Genomic DNA, 15,631 nt, shown 5'->3' with positions numbered 1-15,631 from the left:
ACACCAGACGGCTTACTTCCTCAAATGAGACTAGATCTGCTCTATCAGGTACACATGGAATTAAAGCAAAAAGCTAATTGTAGTTAACTTGTAAATAAATAATTATAACAATCATGGGAGCCTGGGACCTGATAAACCGGATCCACCTAATGTTGTTTATAAGGTTTTACTTTATTTCACTGTAATAGCCACTGTAAATTGGACAGTGCAGTTAGATTAACAAGAATGTAAGCTTTCTGCCCATTTCCTGAGAACGTTTTTTTTGTTACTTTCAACCTCATGCTAGTCACATTAGCCTACGTTAGCCCAACCGTTCCGTGGGTGGGACACCGATCCCGTAGATGCAATGAACAGCTAAACGCAGCTCACTCTAGCAGTAAAGGGAATCGCTGGATACCATTGAGATTGTCTCCTTGAATTGTATGTAGCCAATGTTTTTTTCATTTAAGACTGACTCCCTGTTAGCTTCATATTCCAGGAGTCATAGGAAGGAAGTAGTGAGGAGAACACAGTGCTGTCTGAATTGAAATCCTTTTGATCCTCAGATGCACCAGAGTAACAGCAATGTGTGAAAAAGCTCCATCTCATGATCAGCTTGTGAGTACTGTGTGTTTTTTTATCTGACAGTTGAAACTGCCTTGTTTAATATGGATTCTGGACACAGAGTCGCTCTGATGAGAATATCTGTGCTGCAGTTCATTCATGCTTTACGACTGATCTTCCAAGAGCAGTCATTTTTGCTTTAGCTTTATTCCATAAAACGGACTTTAGTCAGAGCTTTGCCTATCCAATAGCCTATAAACAGGTCTTCCAAAACTCCATCAGAGCTCATAAAATAAAATAAAAACACATTGCCTTGCATCTTGCTGGCTACTGTACACCAAAGTCCCGGACCACCCAAAATGGCTGACTCACACCACAAAGAGAAAGGCCATGTGCGACTGGCCGACTCCCCTCTTCCCAAACATCTGGGAAGGAACTCAGGTAAAACCCAGTTCCCCCATAAAACCCAGTTGATTTACTGAGCCAAAATGTCCTTCTTGGATATGCTAACAGCAGATGCTTTTAATGTTAGCACCAGACTGCTGGACGCAATGCGTGTAATGGTAGCCCTATCTTCCCCTCGCATGACTAAACAGAGGCAAGGGTATCCCTCCACATCTGGGGAACATCAATGACGTCCTCTGCTCCCAGCATGTCTGAGGAGGAACACTTAACACCCACAGGACTACTGGAGGAAAATGACTATCAACCTATAGGTCCTACTGGAGGAAGATGACTATCAACCCAATGGTCCTACTGGAGGAAGATGACTATCAACCCAATGGTCCTACTGGAGGAAGATGACTATCAACCTATAGGCCTACTGGAGGAAGATGACTATCAACCTATAGGTCCTACTTGAGGAAGATGATTATAAACCCAATGGTCCTACTGGAGGAAGATGACTATCAACCTATAGGTCCTACTGGAGGAAGATGACTATCAACCCAATGGTCTTACTGGAGGAAGATGACTATCAACCCAATGGTCCTACTGGAGGAAGATGACTATCAACCCAATGGTCCTACTGGAGGAAGATGACTATCAACCTATAGGCCTACTGGAGGAAGATGACTATCAACCTATAGGTCCTACAGGAGGAAGACGACTATTAACCTATAGGCCTATTAGAGTAAGACGACTATCAACCTATAAGCCTACTGGAGGAAGACGACTATCAACCTATAGGCCTACTTTTGATTTATTTTTATTTTATTTTACCTTTATTTAACTAGGTAGGCTAGTTGAGAAGTTAGTTGAGAACAAGTCAGTTTTACGAGGGTATGTTTGGCAGCATGAGTGAAGGATGCTTTGTTGCGACATAGGAAGCCGATTCTAGATTTAATTTTGGATTGGAGATGCTTAATGTGAGTCTGGAAGGGGTTTACAGTCTAACCAGACACCCAGGTACAGTATTTGTAGTTGCCCATGTATTTTAAGTCAGAGCCGTCCAGAGTAGTGATGCTGGACGGGTGAGCAGGTGCGGGCAGCGATCGATTGAAAAGCATGCATTTTGTTTGACTTGCGTTGAAGAGCAGTTGGAGGCCACGGAAGGAGAGTTGTATGGCATTGAAGCTCGTCTGGAGGTTAGTTAACACAGTGTCCAAGGAGGGGCCAGAAGTATACAGAATGGTGTCGTCTGTGTAGAGGTGGATCAGAGAATCACCAGCAGCAAGAGCAACATCATTGATCTATACAGAAAAGAGAGTCGGCCCAAGAATTGAACCCTGTGGCACACCCATAGAGACTGTCAGAGGTCCGGACAACAGGCCCTCCGATTTGACACACTGAACTCTATCAGAGAAGTAGTTGGTAAACCAGGCGAGGCAATCATTTTAGAATCCAAGGCTGTCGAGTCTGCCAATAAGAATGTTGTGATTGACAGTGTCGAAAGCCTTGGCCAGGTCGATGAATACGGCTGCACAGTAATGTCTCTTATCGATGGCGGTTATGATGTCGTTTAGAACCTTGAGCGTGGCTGACGTGCACCCGTGACCAGCTCTGAAACCAGATTACATAGCGGAGAAGGTATGGTGGGATTCGAAATGGTCAGTAATCTGTTTGTTAATTTGGCTTTCGAAGACCTTAGAAAGACAGGGTAGGATAAATATGGGTCTGTGGCAGTTTGGGTCTAGAGTGTCACCCCCTTTGAAGAGGTCGATGACCGCGGCAGCTTTCCAATCTTTGGGAATCTCAGACGATACAAAAGAGAGGTTGAACAGGCTAGTAATAGGGGTTGCAACAATTTCGGCAGATAATTTTAGAAAGAGAGGGTCCATATTGTCTAGCCCAGCTGATTTGTAGGGGTCCAGATTTTGCAGCTCTTTCAGAACATCGGCTATCTGGATTTGGTTAAAGGAGAAATGGTGGGGGCTTTGTCGGGTTGCTGTGGAGGGTGCCGTGCAGTTTCCCGGGGTAGGGGTAGCCATGTGGAAAGCATGGCCAGCCGTAGAGAAATGCTTATTGAAATTCTCAATTATAGTGGATTTATCGGTGGTGACAATGTTTCCTAGCCTCAGAGCAGTGGGCAGCTGGGAGGAGGTGCTCTTATTCTCCATGGACTTTACATTGTCCCAGAACTTTTTTGAGTTAGTACTACAGGATGCAAATTTCTGTTTGAAAAATCTTGCCTTAACTTTTCTAACTGCCTGTGGATATTTGTTCCTAACTGCCCTGAAAAGTTGCATATCACGTGGGCTATTCGATGCTAATGCAGAATGCCACAGGATGTTTTTACGCAGGTCAAGGGCAGACAGGTCTGGCCTGAACCAAGGACTATATCTATTCCTAGTTCAACATTTTTTGAGAGGGGCATGCTTATTTAAGATGGTGAAGAAGGCACTTTTAAAGAATAGCTAGGCATCATCTACTGACGGGATGAGGTCAATGTCATTCCAGGATACCCCGGCCAGGTCGATTAGAAAGGCCTGCTAGCAGAAGTGTTTCAGCGAGAGTTTGACAGTGATGAGGGGTTGTCGTTTGGTCGCAGACCCATTACGGATGCAGGCAATGAGGCAGTGATCGCTGAGATCTTGATTGAAAACAGCAGAGGTGTATTTGGAGGGCGAATTAGTTAGGATGACATCTATGAGGGTGCCCGTGTTTACTGATTTGGGGTTGAACCTGGTCGGTTCATTGATAATTTGTGTGAGATTGAGGGCATCAAGCTTAGTTTGTAGGATGGCCGGGGTGTTAAGCATGTCCCAGTTTTGGTCACCTAGTAGCACGAGCTCAGAAGATAGATGGGGGGCAATCAGTTCACATATAGTATCGAGGGCACAGCTGGGGGCATTTCCTGGAGGAAGACGACTATCAACCTATAGGCCTAGTGGAGGAAGACGACTATCAACCTATAAGCCTACTGGAGGAAGACGACTATCAACCTATAGGCCTAGTGGAGGAAGATGACTATCAACCCAATGGTTTGACTGGAGGAAGATGACTATCAACCCAATGGTCCTACTGGAGAAAGATGACTATCAACCTATAGGCCTACTGGAGGAAGATGACTATCAACCTATAAGGCCTACTGGAGGAAGATGACTATCAACCTATAGATCTTACTGGAGGAAGATGACTATCAACCGAATGGTCCTACTGGAGGAAGATGACTATCAACCCAATGGTCCTACTGGAGGAAGATGACTATCAACCTATAGGTCCTACTGGAGGAAGATGACTATCAACCTATAGGCCTACTGGAGGAAGATGACTATCAACCTATAGGCCTACTGGAGGAAGACGACTATCAACCTATAGGCCTAGTGGAGGAAGACGACTATCTACCCACAGGCCTACTGGAGGAAGGCGACTAACTACCCACAGGCCTACTGGAGGAAGACGGCTAACTACCCACAGGCCTAGTGGAGGAAGATGACTAACTACCCACAGGCCTACTGGAGGAAGATGACTAACTACCCACAGGCCTACTGGAGGAAGATGACTAACTACCCACAGGCCTACTGGAGGAAGATGACTAACTACCCACAGGCCTACAGAAAGCATAACTACCAGGCGCAAACAAGCCAGGATGTTGTCAGCAATGGTGTGCAGACAACTTGTAATACAGTTACATCAGTGCCTGCACACACACACATACAGAGAATAAATTGTTAAAAAACCGCAGTATGGGTAAGAAAGGTTAACATTTCAACAAATAATGAAATATGCCTTTACCACTGCACCTGGAAGCCATTCTCATCATGGCTTTGACAACAGAACACAACAAGTTCTTAAGTAAAAATGGAACTTGAGGAGACTACAATGGCTCAATTAAACAAGAGCATTTTCAGATTATACTAAATTCATCCCCAAACGCTTCACTGAACAATTCTGTTTGAGTTCCCACATTTTCTACATGTTTTTCCTCTTCGGTTGTTGCACTGTAACTAATTAAGTTTATTTGAGTCATTCTACTGCAACTCCGTTTTGGAGGAGATGTATTTTCTTACTATAACTGATGGCATTTAGTAATGAGAGAAATATTTCAATGCCTTACAAAAACCAATGAAATAATAAAGCAATAAAGCTAGTCAAACAGTCCTGAAAGCACATGCGCCTTTGTGTCAACATTGCATTTATCATGCAGACACCACACACGTTCCTCTGCCCAGGCGTTGCTGACGCATGCCAGATCTCTACAATGCCTGGATAGGTACGTTAAGTGTCAGCTAACCACATCATATGTCAAATCAATCTGTCAGTCGATGACTCAGTTGATGACGAGGCACAAACTGTTGGTTGATGCATGTGATGTCTGAGCAGGGGAATGCGAACTTGGTTTTGTCCAGGCATGACAATTCGCTTGAGGAGAACCTCATTTTCCCCGCTGCTGGTCTATCAGCTTATATCCTCATCTGAACCATATCCTGTCAGATGACATTAGTCAAAGGACTCCATTTTGTTTCCGAAGGTGCGACATTTGTGGTCTGATGTGCCATGAGCTAATGGTTTCGTGGGCATATTAACCTTTGCAACTTTTTTTTTCATAGGCGGATTCATTCACAGCGAGAGCTCCATTTGATTCCTCCTGTCCTTAGATGAGCTCCATTTGATTCCTCCTGTCCTTAGATAAGCTCCATTTGATTCCTCCTGTCCTTAGATGAGCTCCATTTGATTCCTCCTGTCCTTAGATGAGCCCAATTTGATTCCTACTGTCCTCAGATGAGCTCCATTTGATTCCTCCTGTCCTTAGATGAGCTCCATTTGATTCCTCCTGGTCTTAGATGAGCTCCATTTGATTCCTCCTGTCCTTAGATGAGCTCCATTTCATTCCTCCTGTCCTTAGAGTAGCTCAATTTGATTCCTACTGTCCTCAGATGAGCTCCATTTGATTCCTCCTGTCCTTAGATGAGCTCCATTTGATTCCTCCTGTCCTTAGATGAGCTCCATTTGATTCCTCCTGTCCTTAGATGAGCTCCATTTCATTCCTCCTGTCCTTAGAGTAGCTCTATTTGATTCCTCCTGTCCTTAGATGAGTCCAATTTGATTCCTCCTGTCCTTAGATGAGCTCCATTTGATTCCTCCTGTCCTTAGATGAGCTCCATTTGATTCCTCCTGTCCTTAGATGAGCTCCATTTGATTCCTCCTGTCCTTAGACGAGCTCCATTTGATTCCTCCTGTCCTTAGACGAGCTCCATTTGATTCCTCCTGTCCTTAGATGAGCTCCATTTGATTCCTCCTGTCCTTAGATGAGCTCCATTTGATTCCTCCTGTCCTTAGATGAGCTCCATTTGATTCCTCCCTCTTGGACCACAGCTATTTTCTTCAGTGTAATCTTTTTTTTGTCTTTTCTTCAGCCTCTCTCATTATCGTTCGACACACTACTCCAAATACACTGCACTCCGACAGTAGTGACAGGTCCATCAAATGGTCACAAATGCTTTCTGACCTTTGGAAAGGTTATGCAAACAACAATGTCATAGTAGGTTTTGGTGTGTGTCTCACTTAGGGTCTGCCCTTTGAGAAGCATCTTATCTGGAGGTGTCTCTCTCTCTCAGGACACACTGTGGATAGGCTTTCTCACAACACGTTCACTCTGACAACCTAACACTGAAGTGCATGCACACACACACACACACAACCGCCAACAAATAGGATTTTTATTTTTAAAGCTACAGAAAAACAGTGTCTCCCACAGTGCATCTCACTGCCTAAATGTGTTTTATCCAGGAGTGCTGTAGAATGAGGGATTTTACACAATGCTTTCCCATCTTTGATCAGGTGCATCATTGTTCCTGTGGCTCAGAGCTGCTGTGTGTAAATGTGTTACAGGAATTAGTGTCAGGAAAAGCACTTCCCTGTAGAAAAGCAAGCCTATATTTGATCCTGTGATGCACAACGGCAAGCCAAAATAACAGCAAGCACTGTTAGTGTCAGTTAGATGTATCTTTGTTACTTTGCCTGAAAGCTTGAGTGTATTATTGTATCTGCTGTGTGCGGTGATACAGTATTTAGATTGCCTTTGGCTTGTTAGTAAGTCGAAGGTGATGATTTTTGGGTCAGAAAAGGCGCATGCATATCAGTGAATGACAAGACAGTAAATCAAGAATCAGATCTTCACAAATCTCATCTCTTAATCATCAGTTAGAGGTGGAGAAGTTATCTGAGCTGAGAGTCAAGAGATTGTTAGGTTCAGGGGATTGTGTGACATCTCAATTGCTACCTTCAGGTTGGGTATAACCTGGACAAATGCAGGGAGACTTACCAGAATACTACCAGAACCCTTCTCAGGCCTCTCAGCACATTAAGAGGGATGACAATAAAATGCCATAATTGCACATAAAACATTTTGATGGGAGCATTGGTTAGTAGACGCTTTGTGAAGATGGTGACATTTTCTCAAGTGTTGATAGCAGGACACACATTCAGAATTGTGATCGCAGTGCAATGATCTTAACATGATGAGGATATATCAATCAGTGATCATTACTTCAGCTGAATGACTGATATTCTAACAATTTGATCCAACATTAAGTGTCATTTCTGTCCACTCTCAGTTCACTTTTTGATTGTTTAAAAAGAAAAAGAGCCATGGATATAAATAGTTTATCGAACTGGGTTTCATATTTACCAAATGTTTATTTGTATATATTATGGATCCCCATTCGCCAAGGCAGCAGCTACTCTTCCTGAGAACTGGCAAAATTTAGGCAGTTATACCATTTTTAAAACATTACAACACATTCATAACAGATTTCACAACACACTAAGTATGTGTCCTCAGGCCCCTACTCCACTACCACATGTCTACGACACAAAATCCTTGTGTACGTGTGTATAGTGCGTATGTTATCATGTGTGTGTATGCATGTGTTTGTGCCTATGTTTGTGTTGCTTCACAGTCCTTGCTGTTCCATAAGGTGTATTTTTTACCTGTTTTTAAAATCTGATTCTACTGCTTACATCAGTTACCTTATGTGGAATAGAGTTTCATGTAGTACTGTGTGCCTCCCATAGTCTGTTCTGGACTTGGGGACTGTAAAGAGGCCTCTGGTGGAATGTCTTGTGGGGTATGTATGGGTGTCTGAGCTGTGTGCTAGTCATTTAAACAGACAGCTCGGCAAGTAGTGATGAAGTCAATCTCTCCTCCACTTTGAGCCAGGAGAGATTGTCGTGCATATTATTAATGTTTTCTCTCTGTGTACATCCACGAGACCAGCCGTGCTGCCCTGTTCTGAGCCAATTCCAATTGTCTTAAGTCCCTCTTTGTGGCACCTGACCACACGCTGTTGAGATGGCAGAGCAGTGCTTTATTTTGGCCAGACTTCTCCCCATCACAGCTACTGTTGTATCAATATGTTTTGACCATGACAGTTTACAATCCAGGGTTACTCCAAGCAGTTCAGTCACTTCAACTTGCTCAATTTCCAGATAATTTATTACAAGATTTAATTGAGGTTTATGGGTTTGAGAACGATTTATCCCGAATACAATGCTTTTAGTATTTAAAATAGAGTACCATTCAAAAGTTTGGACACACCTACTCATTCAAGGGTTTTTCTTTATTTTTACTATTTTCTACACTGTAGAATAATAGTGAAGACATCAAAACTATGAAATTCCGCATATGGAATCACTTAGTAACCGAAAGTGTTAAACAAATCAAAATATATTTTATATTTTAGGTTCTTCAAAGTAGCCACCCTTTGCCTTGATGACAGATTTGCACACTCTTGGCATTCCCTCAACCAGCTGCATGAGATAGTCAACTGGAATGCATTTCAATTAAAAGTTCATTTGTGGAATGTATTTCCTTATTAATGTGTTTGAGCCAATCAGTTGTGTTGTGACAAGGTAGGGGTGGTATACAGAATATAACCCTATTTGTTAAAAGTCCGTCCATATTATGGAAAGAACAACTCAAAAAAGCAGAGCAATTACAGTCCATCATTACTTTAAGACATGAAGGTCAGTCAATCCAGAAAATGTCAATAACTTTGAAAGTTTCTTCAAGTCCTCTTCTGGCTGTGCCGGGTGGAGATTATAACAGTACATGGCTAATATCTTCAAACTTTCATAGATGACCAGCAGGGTCAAATAATAACAATCACAATGGTTGTAGAGGGTGTAACAGGTCAGCACCTCAAGAGTAAATGTCAGTTGGCTTTTCATAGCCAAGCATTTAGAGTTAGAGACAGATAAAGAGAGAGAATCGAAAACAGCAGGTCCGGGACAAGGTAGTACACGGTGAACAGGTCAGGGTTCCATAGCCGCAGGAAGAACAGTTGAAACTGGAGTAGCTACCCAGGATAATTCCTGATTCCACCTGGTTTATTTTGGATAGGCTTCCATTAAAGAAACCCTCTGTGTTCTGTTAGACATGTAACTCTTTATCCACAATATAGCAGGGGGGTGTAAAGCCATAACACATACGTTTTTCCAGCAGCAGACTATGATCAATAATGTCAAAAGCCGCAGTGAAGTCTAACAAAACAGCCCCCACAATCTTTGTATCATTAATTTCTCTCTCCTATGGGTAGTTTCTCTCTTGTGTAAGTGCTGTGCTTGTTGAACGTCCTTCCCTATAAGCGTGCTGAAAAATTTAATTGAAGGTGCTCCAAAGCTTTTTTACTATCATTCTTTGTTTCATTTCATAGTGTAGTTTCTTCTTCTTTTCATTCAGTTTAGTCACATGATTTCTCAGTTTGCGGTACGTTTGCCAATCAGTTGTGCAGCCAGACTTATTTGCTATTCATTTTGCCTCATCCCTCTCAACCATACAATTTTAAAATTCCTCATCAATCAACAGGGGTTTAACAGTTTGTACAGTCATTTTCTTAATGGATGCATACATATTAGTAGCTGGAATAAGCCATTTCTGTTTGCTCTTCATTACGCACCACGGACCAACAAATATTCTTTACATCAACAACATAGGAATCACTACAAAACATATTGTATGACCACTTATATACTATATTAGGCCCAGCCATTGGAACTTTGCTTTTCCTAGAGATGGCTGCTATATTGTGATCACTGCATCCGATGGATCTGGATACTGCTTTCAAGAACATTTCTGCAGCATTAGTAAAGATGTGATCAGTACATGTTGATGATTTCATTCCTATGCTGTTTGTAACTACCCTGGTAGGTGGACTGATTACCAGTGCCTGCAACCTGGTTCAGGTTAAGGTTTGAATATTTTTATTGAGTGGGCAGCTTGATGAACGCTAGTCAATATTTAAATCACCCAGAAAAAATACCTCTCTGTTGATATCACATATATTATCACACACGTTATCCAGATATTGAGTGTTAGCACTTGGTGGTCTATAACAGCTTCCCACAAGAATGGGCTTTAGGCAAGGCAGATTAACCTGTAGTCATATTACTTCAACAGTATTTAACATAAGATCCTCTCTAATCTTTACAGAAATGTGGTTCTGAATATAAACAGCAACACCTCCACCACTGGCATTTCTGTATTTTTTGTAAATGTTATGACCTTGTATTGCTATTCTTTATCAAATGTACTGTCTAACATAGTTTAAGATAGTCAGAATATGAATATCATCTGTTACTAGCAAGTTATCAATTTCATGAACCTTGTTTCTATCTTAACGTGGGCTATTTTAACACTTTTCTGGGATGTGTGCTTCTTTTCATTGCTTTACTGGGAAGCTTAGCAGAAGTAGATACTATCATGTTATGTATGTTAGTGCAGGGGCAGCTGCACACAGTGGACTTCCTACTAGGGCACACTGCCTCAGTGCTAACAGCATTAATCTGGTTCATAGGCACATGATTGCTGCATACAATAGCTGTAGGATCCTCAGGGCATTTAAAGGGACATATATTAGGTTACTTAGATTGTGTCTACCAATGCCCCTGGTGTAATGTACATTTGCTAAAGCATTATGATGACTCAACGACACAATGGTAGGGATTAACTGAGCTGGGTTGGGTCATTGATAAGTCATTGTCTCAATGCAGCCTTATAATGCTGTGAAAGGATCCTGGAACCCAAATGATTTGGGTGGATCCCATCCTCCTTATAAAACATTTTTTTCCCCCAGAATGTATCGAAATTGTCAACAAAAGTTACAGCCATTGAGTGGCAATAACCACGTAGCCAGTTGTGAAGAGAAAGAATCCTGCAAAAGCGTTCAGTGCCACTATTCAGAGAAGGCACAGGGCCAGATATGATGGGTATTTTATTAATGTCTAGCAGAGAGTCACTCAGCTCTTTTGAAATCCAGTTTCAACTGTTCAGAGCTGCCCTTCATAATGTCATTAAAACCCACATGGACTACGATAGAATCAATGTCCATGTCCTGGCGTAGTACATTTGGGAGAAGCTTAGTAATGTAATTTACTCAAGCAGCCGGTTGGGACATTGTTTTTTCAGCCAGGAACTGTCACATTTCTTACCATGGAGCTTCCCGAAATGACGGCTGGTGAGAAGGACGAGGAAATCCGCCCACTCCCACGCTTCACAGGATGGTGCCTCAAGCCCCACTTGATCCAGAGCAGGGACGGAAGGTTTCCGACGTTGACGTCGAAATTGCAGGGGAAGTAGTCACAGCGGCCGCAGACACAAGTACCCCCAGCGATGAAGGTGTAGCAAGATCAGCTGTACTCCTTCGACTCCGCTATCAGATGGGGGAGGAGAGGAAGGAGATGGCTCCCCTGGTGAACAAACTCCGGGCAACACCGGCCAGTCGGATAACGACAAACGACAAGACGGCGATGCATCCAACATGCGAACGCCGCCCAGCCACTGGTGTAGAAAAGGTCAACATTCCACTCTGTTTTCCCAAGTTTCTTTCATGGGCTGGCGACCTACGTGATGAAGGAAGTCACCTCAAACATATAATCCTTGGCAAGCAAACAATTTCCGCATTGGAACTCTGAGTGGTCCAGTTTTTCTCAAAACAAAAGTGTAGTAGATACATCTCCTACAGGGCTGGAACCGTTAATTTATTTCTCTAGACAAAGAGGGCTCCGTTGGAAAACTCATCTGAGACTAACTTTGATAGCTTGATGGCTAACGTTAGCAGCTTTACTAGGTTAGCGCCTCTTTCATGCAGACTTTAACCTGTCAGTTAAGCGAGATTCCGGGACAAGAAATAGAGGTCCTAGCTGTTAAAAGTGAACCGCGTCGCAGAACCCATGTAAAAACAAGTTTGGTATTTATGTTTTACATTTCCCAATATCCTAATTTAGCCTAATCAGCACCTTACACGCAAAATAGTTCCATTCCATTGACTCCCTTAGAACACATTTCTTAAAAAATACATAAATGTAAATGTAAAAATACATAAATGTAAGTGTAAAAATACATAATAGCATATCAATGTATTTTCCACATCTTAGTGATGAGGTTCCATGAAGTAGGAATTCTCTCAGGTAGCAGAGACATTTTCTTTAAGTGAAATCTGAAAGCATTTAACTGACAGCTAGACTCACTGTGTGGGAGTTGTGAATTTAAACCAGTAAAAGACAGACAGTAAGAAGACCATTTTCTGTTTTGATGTAGTACTCTGTTGTTTAGAAGATGTATTTGAGCAATGGTATGTGATGTGTGCCCTACATGAATTATTCATTTTGTAAACAGAAAACACATAAATTCTTTCTTTTGTGGATGATCGTAGGCCCACAAACCACTAGCCAGGTTGTACCTCTAAGAATTAAGGAGAAATCTCTCCCCATGAGGTCAGCTCCTCTAAAGGTTGATCTAAAAGGGGACATTGTCACATGTTGACGGTGTAACAATACACGTGCCAAGAAGAAAGCGACAAAAGAACCTTTCGCTTCAGCATCTAGAAGTCTGTTTGGCATGGGATGATGATGGTAACCATTCCTGTTTGGTGCCTAATGAACACGACTCTGGAGATCATTTAAGCACACAGACGTTGGTTGGACTGGAGGAGAATAATGAACAATTGATTGGGAGTGGCAGTAGTAGTAGGGTCTCTGTGGTGTGTGTGTGTGTGTGTGTGTGTGTGTGTGTGTGTGTGTATGCATGTATGTATGTGTGTGTGTGTGTGTGTGTGTGTGTGTGTGTGTGTGTGTGTGGCATTTCTATACTCAGCTTCCCTTCTTGGGACTAATCTTAGTTTCAAGTTCTCACTAAAAAAAAATCCTAAATAGTAGCATGTCTCAAAAGTGAGTGGTAAGATTAAAGTAGGTGACAGAGGGAAATGCCTGGGATAGCATATCGTCTGCCTTTTTAGTGCCTTTTGTTTATTATATTGTGATTGTCTTGTATAAATATATTAGTGATTGATTATATATTGAGGGTATGTGAGACAAGGAAGATGTATCTGTCCATAGTTGTTTATTAGGAAAGGAAATTGTATTAATTATCGGATGTTGTGAAACAAACAATTGTGTCTGTCATTGTCTGTTGTCATTACAATCGCCGCCTAACCTTGTTGTACTCCCCCTTTCCCTCTTCAAAAGGACCACAATGGAAATAAGCTGTTAAACTTTATTGTGTTATCCTTGATGATTTTCTTTGTATGTATGTGTATGTGGAGGCGTCATCAGCTGGAGTGCCCTCATGTATGTATTTTGCAAATTGTCAAATAAATTCAATCAAGGCGCCCGCATGGTTTCCAATCCGAAACAGTTTGCAACAGTTTGTGCACGATATTATGACAACATTTTAAGACGTTTTTGGTCTTTGGTAATAATTTTTCCCTAGGCAAGCCAAAGTTCGGGAGTCTCAGTATACACCCCTTTTGTAGATCATTAGTCAGCAGTAGGGATTCTTTAATGAAGTGTTTATTGTCATTCAATGATAGCTGACTCATTTCCATACAAAAAAAACATGTACATTTAGAAATACTGCACCAAACATATTCGTTAGATGTAAAATTGCACGACTAAGATCTCCTGGGCAAAAAAAACAACAAGAATGACAGATTTCTTGAGTTATCTTAGATTAATTCTGCCGCTTTTGAGAAGTGTATACGACGTCTCAAGGACAAACAGTGCTATTGTCACTTTTTCTCATTTTTCAAGCAAAGGTCTTTTAAGGGAGTATGCGAGAACACTAATTCGGTGCCAATTGAACCAAAGCATGTGGTAGAGTGTGTGTCTGTGTGTGTGTGTGCATGGGTGCATGTGGAGGAAACATGTGAAACACAGCTAGGAATGCTGGGTATTAATAGACCAGTAGAACACAGCCCCAGTCAGAACATCAGCAGAGGAGAAACAGATACAAATATCTCATAAAAAAACTGTCTCGGTCACCTTCACCAATATGATTCACAACAGTAATGGAACGGGTTGCCATGAAAAATACAATTGATTTTATTGTTTAAGGTAATTCGAGGGCATCAGCACAGTAGATTACTGAAGGCTCATGATACTGTTAATACTGTAGCTTTATTAGAACCAAACTATTCAGTTAATTTCTGTGTGGGAAGACAATTCCCTTATGGCACGATTCTATTATACTTGATTTGACTATATACAGTGCATTTGGAAAGTATTCAGACCCCTTCCCTTTTTCCACATTTGATCGTTGCAGCTTAATTCTAAAATGGATTAAAAAAATAATAATCCTCATCAAATCTACACACAATACCCCATAATGGTAAAGCGAAAACAGGTTTTAAGACATTTCTGCAAATGTATTAAAAATAAAAAACAGAAATACCTTATGTAAATAAGTATTCACACTCTTTGCTATGAGACTTGATATTGAGCTCAGGTGTATCCTGTTTCCATTGATCATCCTTGAGATGGTTCTACAATTTGTGACTCACAACCTGGATTTGATCTCATGTACAAAATGGTATATCATACACTGGATTTTTGAGGAACAATGGGAAAGTAATTTGTTTTGAAAGTTGATAAACTTGTAAACAAATTTTTGCGAAAATGGCCTATTCAATGTTTTGGTATTTAGTGAAGAGCTCTTCTTTGTCTACACCCATTCAGCATCGTTCACACCCTCTTAAGCTTTAGCCCCACCCATCTCGTTTGGCTCTCGGAGCGTTCAGAGCGCACACTTGACGCTCTGGCCGATGATTTGTTTACCTCTGGATAACATGAAAACAGCCTAACCAGCTCTGCTGGCAACAATTTCATTACGCTTTCTTTGCCGACGTTTACTGACACCGGCCATATTCAACGGGTGTTGTACACATTAGCTTAAGACATGTAGCTAGCTAGCTAGGTAAACAATGAACCTAGATAGGTAAACAACGTGTAAGATCACACACATCACGTAACGTTAGCTAACAAGCCGGCCAGCTAACATTAGCTATTTAAACTGCAATCAATATAGTGCCAAATCATATAATTTACCACCCCGCATGAATCTTCTGGGAGCTAACCAGCCAGGTTCAATGTTAGCTAGCTAACATTAGGCTTTAACTAACATATCAAATGGCTCTGGGATACGAATAATAACGTCAATCATGTAACGTTAGCTGGAAGCCAGCCAGCTAATGTTAGCTGGCTAGCTAACAGTACACTTTAGCTTGAAATTAACCGTTTCTGTCAAACCCGTAAACATTATCATGCATGATGGACACGTCTCTCTGTCATGGATGCCGTGCCACGGTTGCCCTTCGTTTGAAGATGTAATCCGGAGACATGTGTTTTCTTTATCTCTGTAGCTATCATACTC

Source organism: Oncorhynchus mykiss, chromosome 11, assembly GCF_057628025.1.
Source record: "Oncorhynchus mykiss isolate SJ-2025 chromosome 11, ASM5762802v1, whole genome shotgun sequence".
NCBI lineage: Eukaryota > Metazoa > Chordata > Actinopteri > Salmoniformes > Salmonidae > Oncorhynchus > Oncorhynchus mykiss.
Note: the sequence above shows the minus strand (reverse complement) of the source record.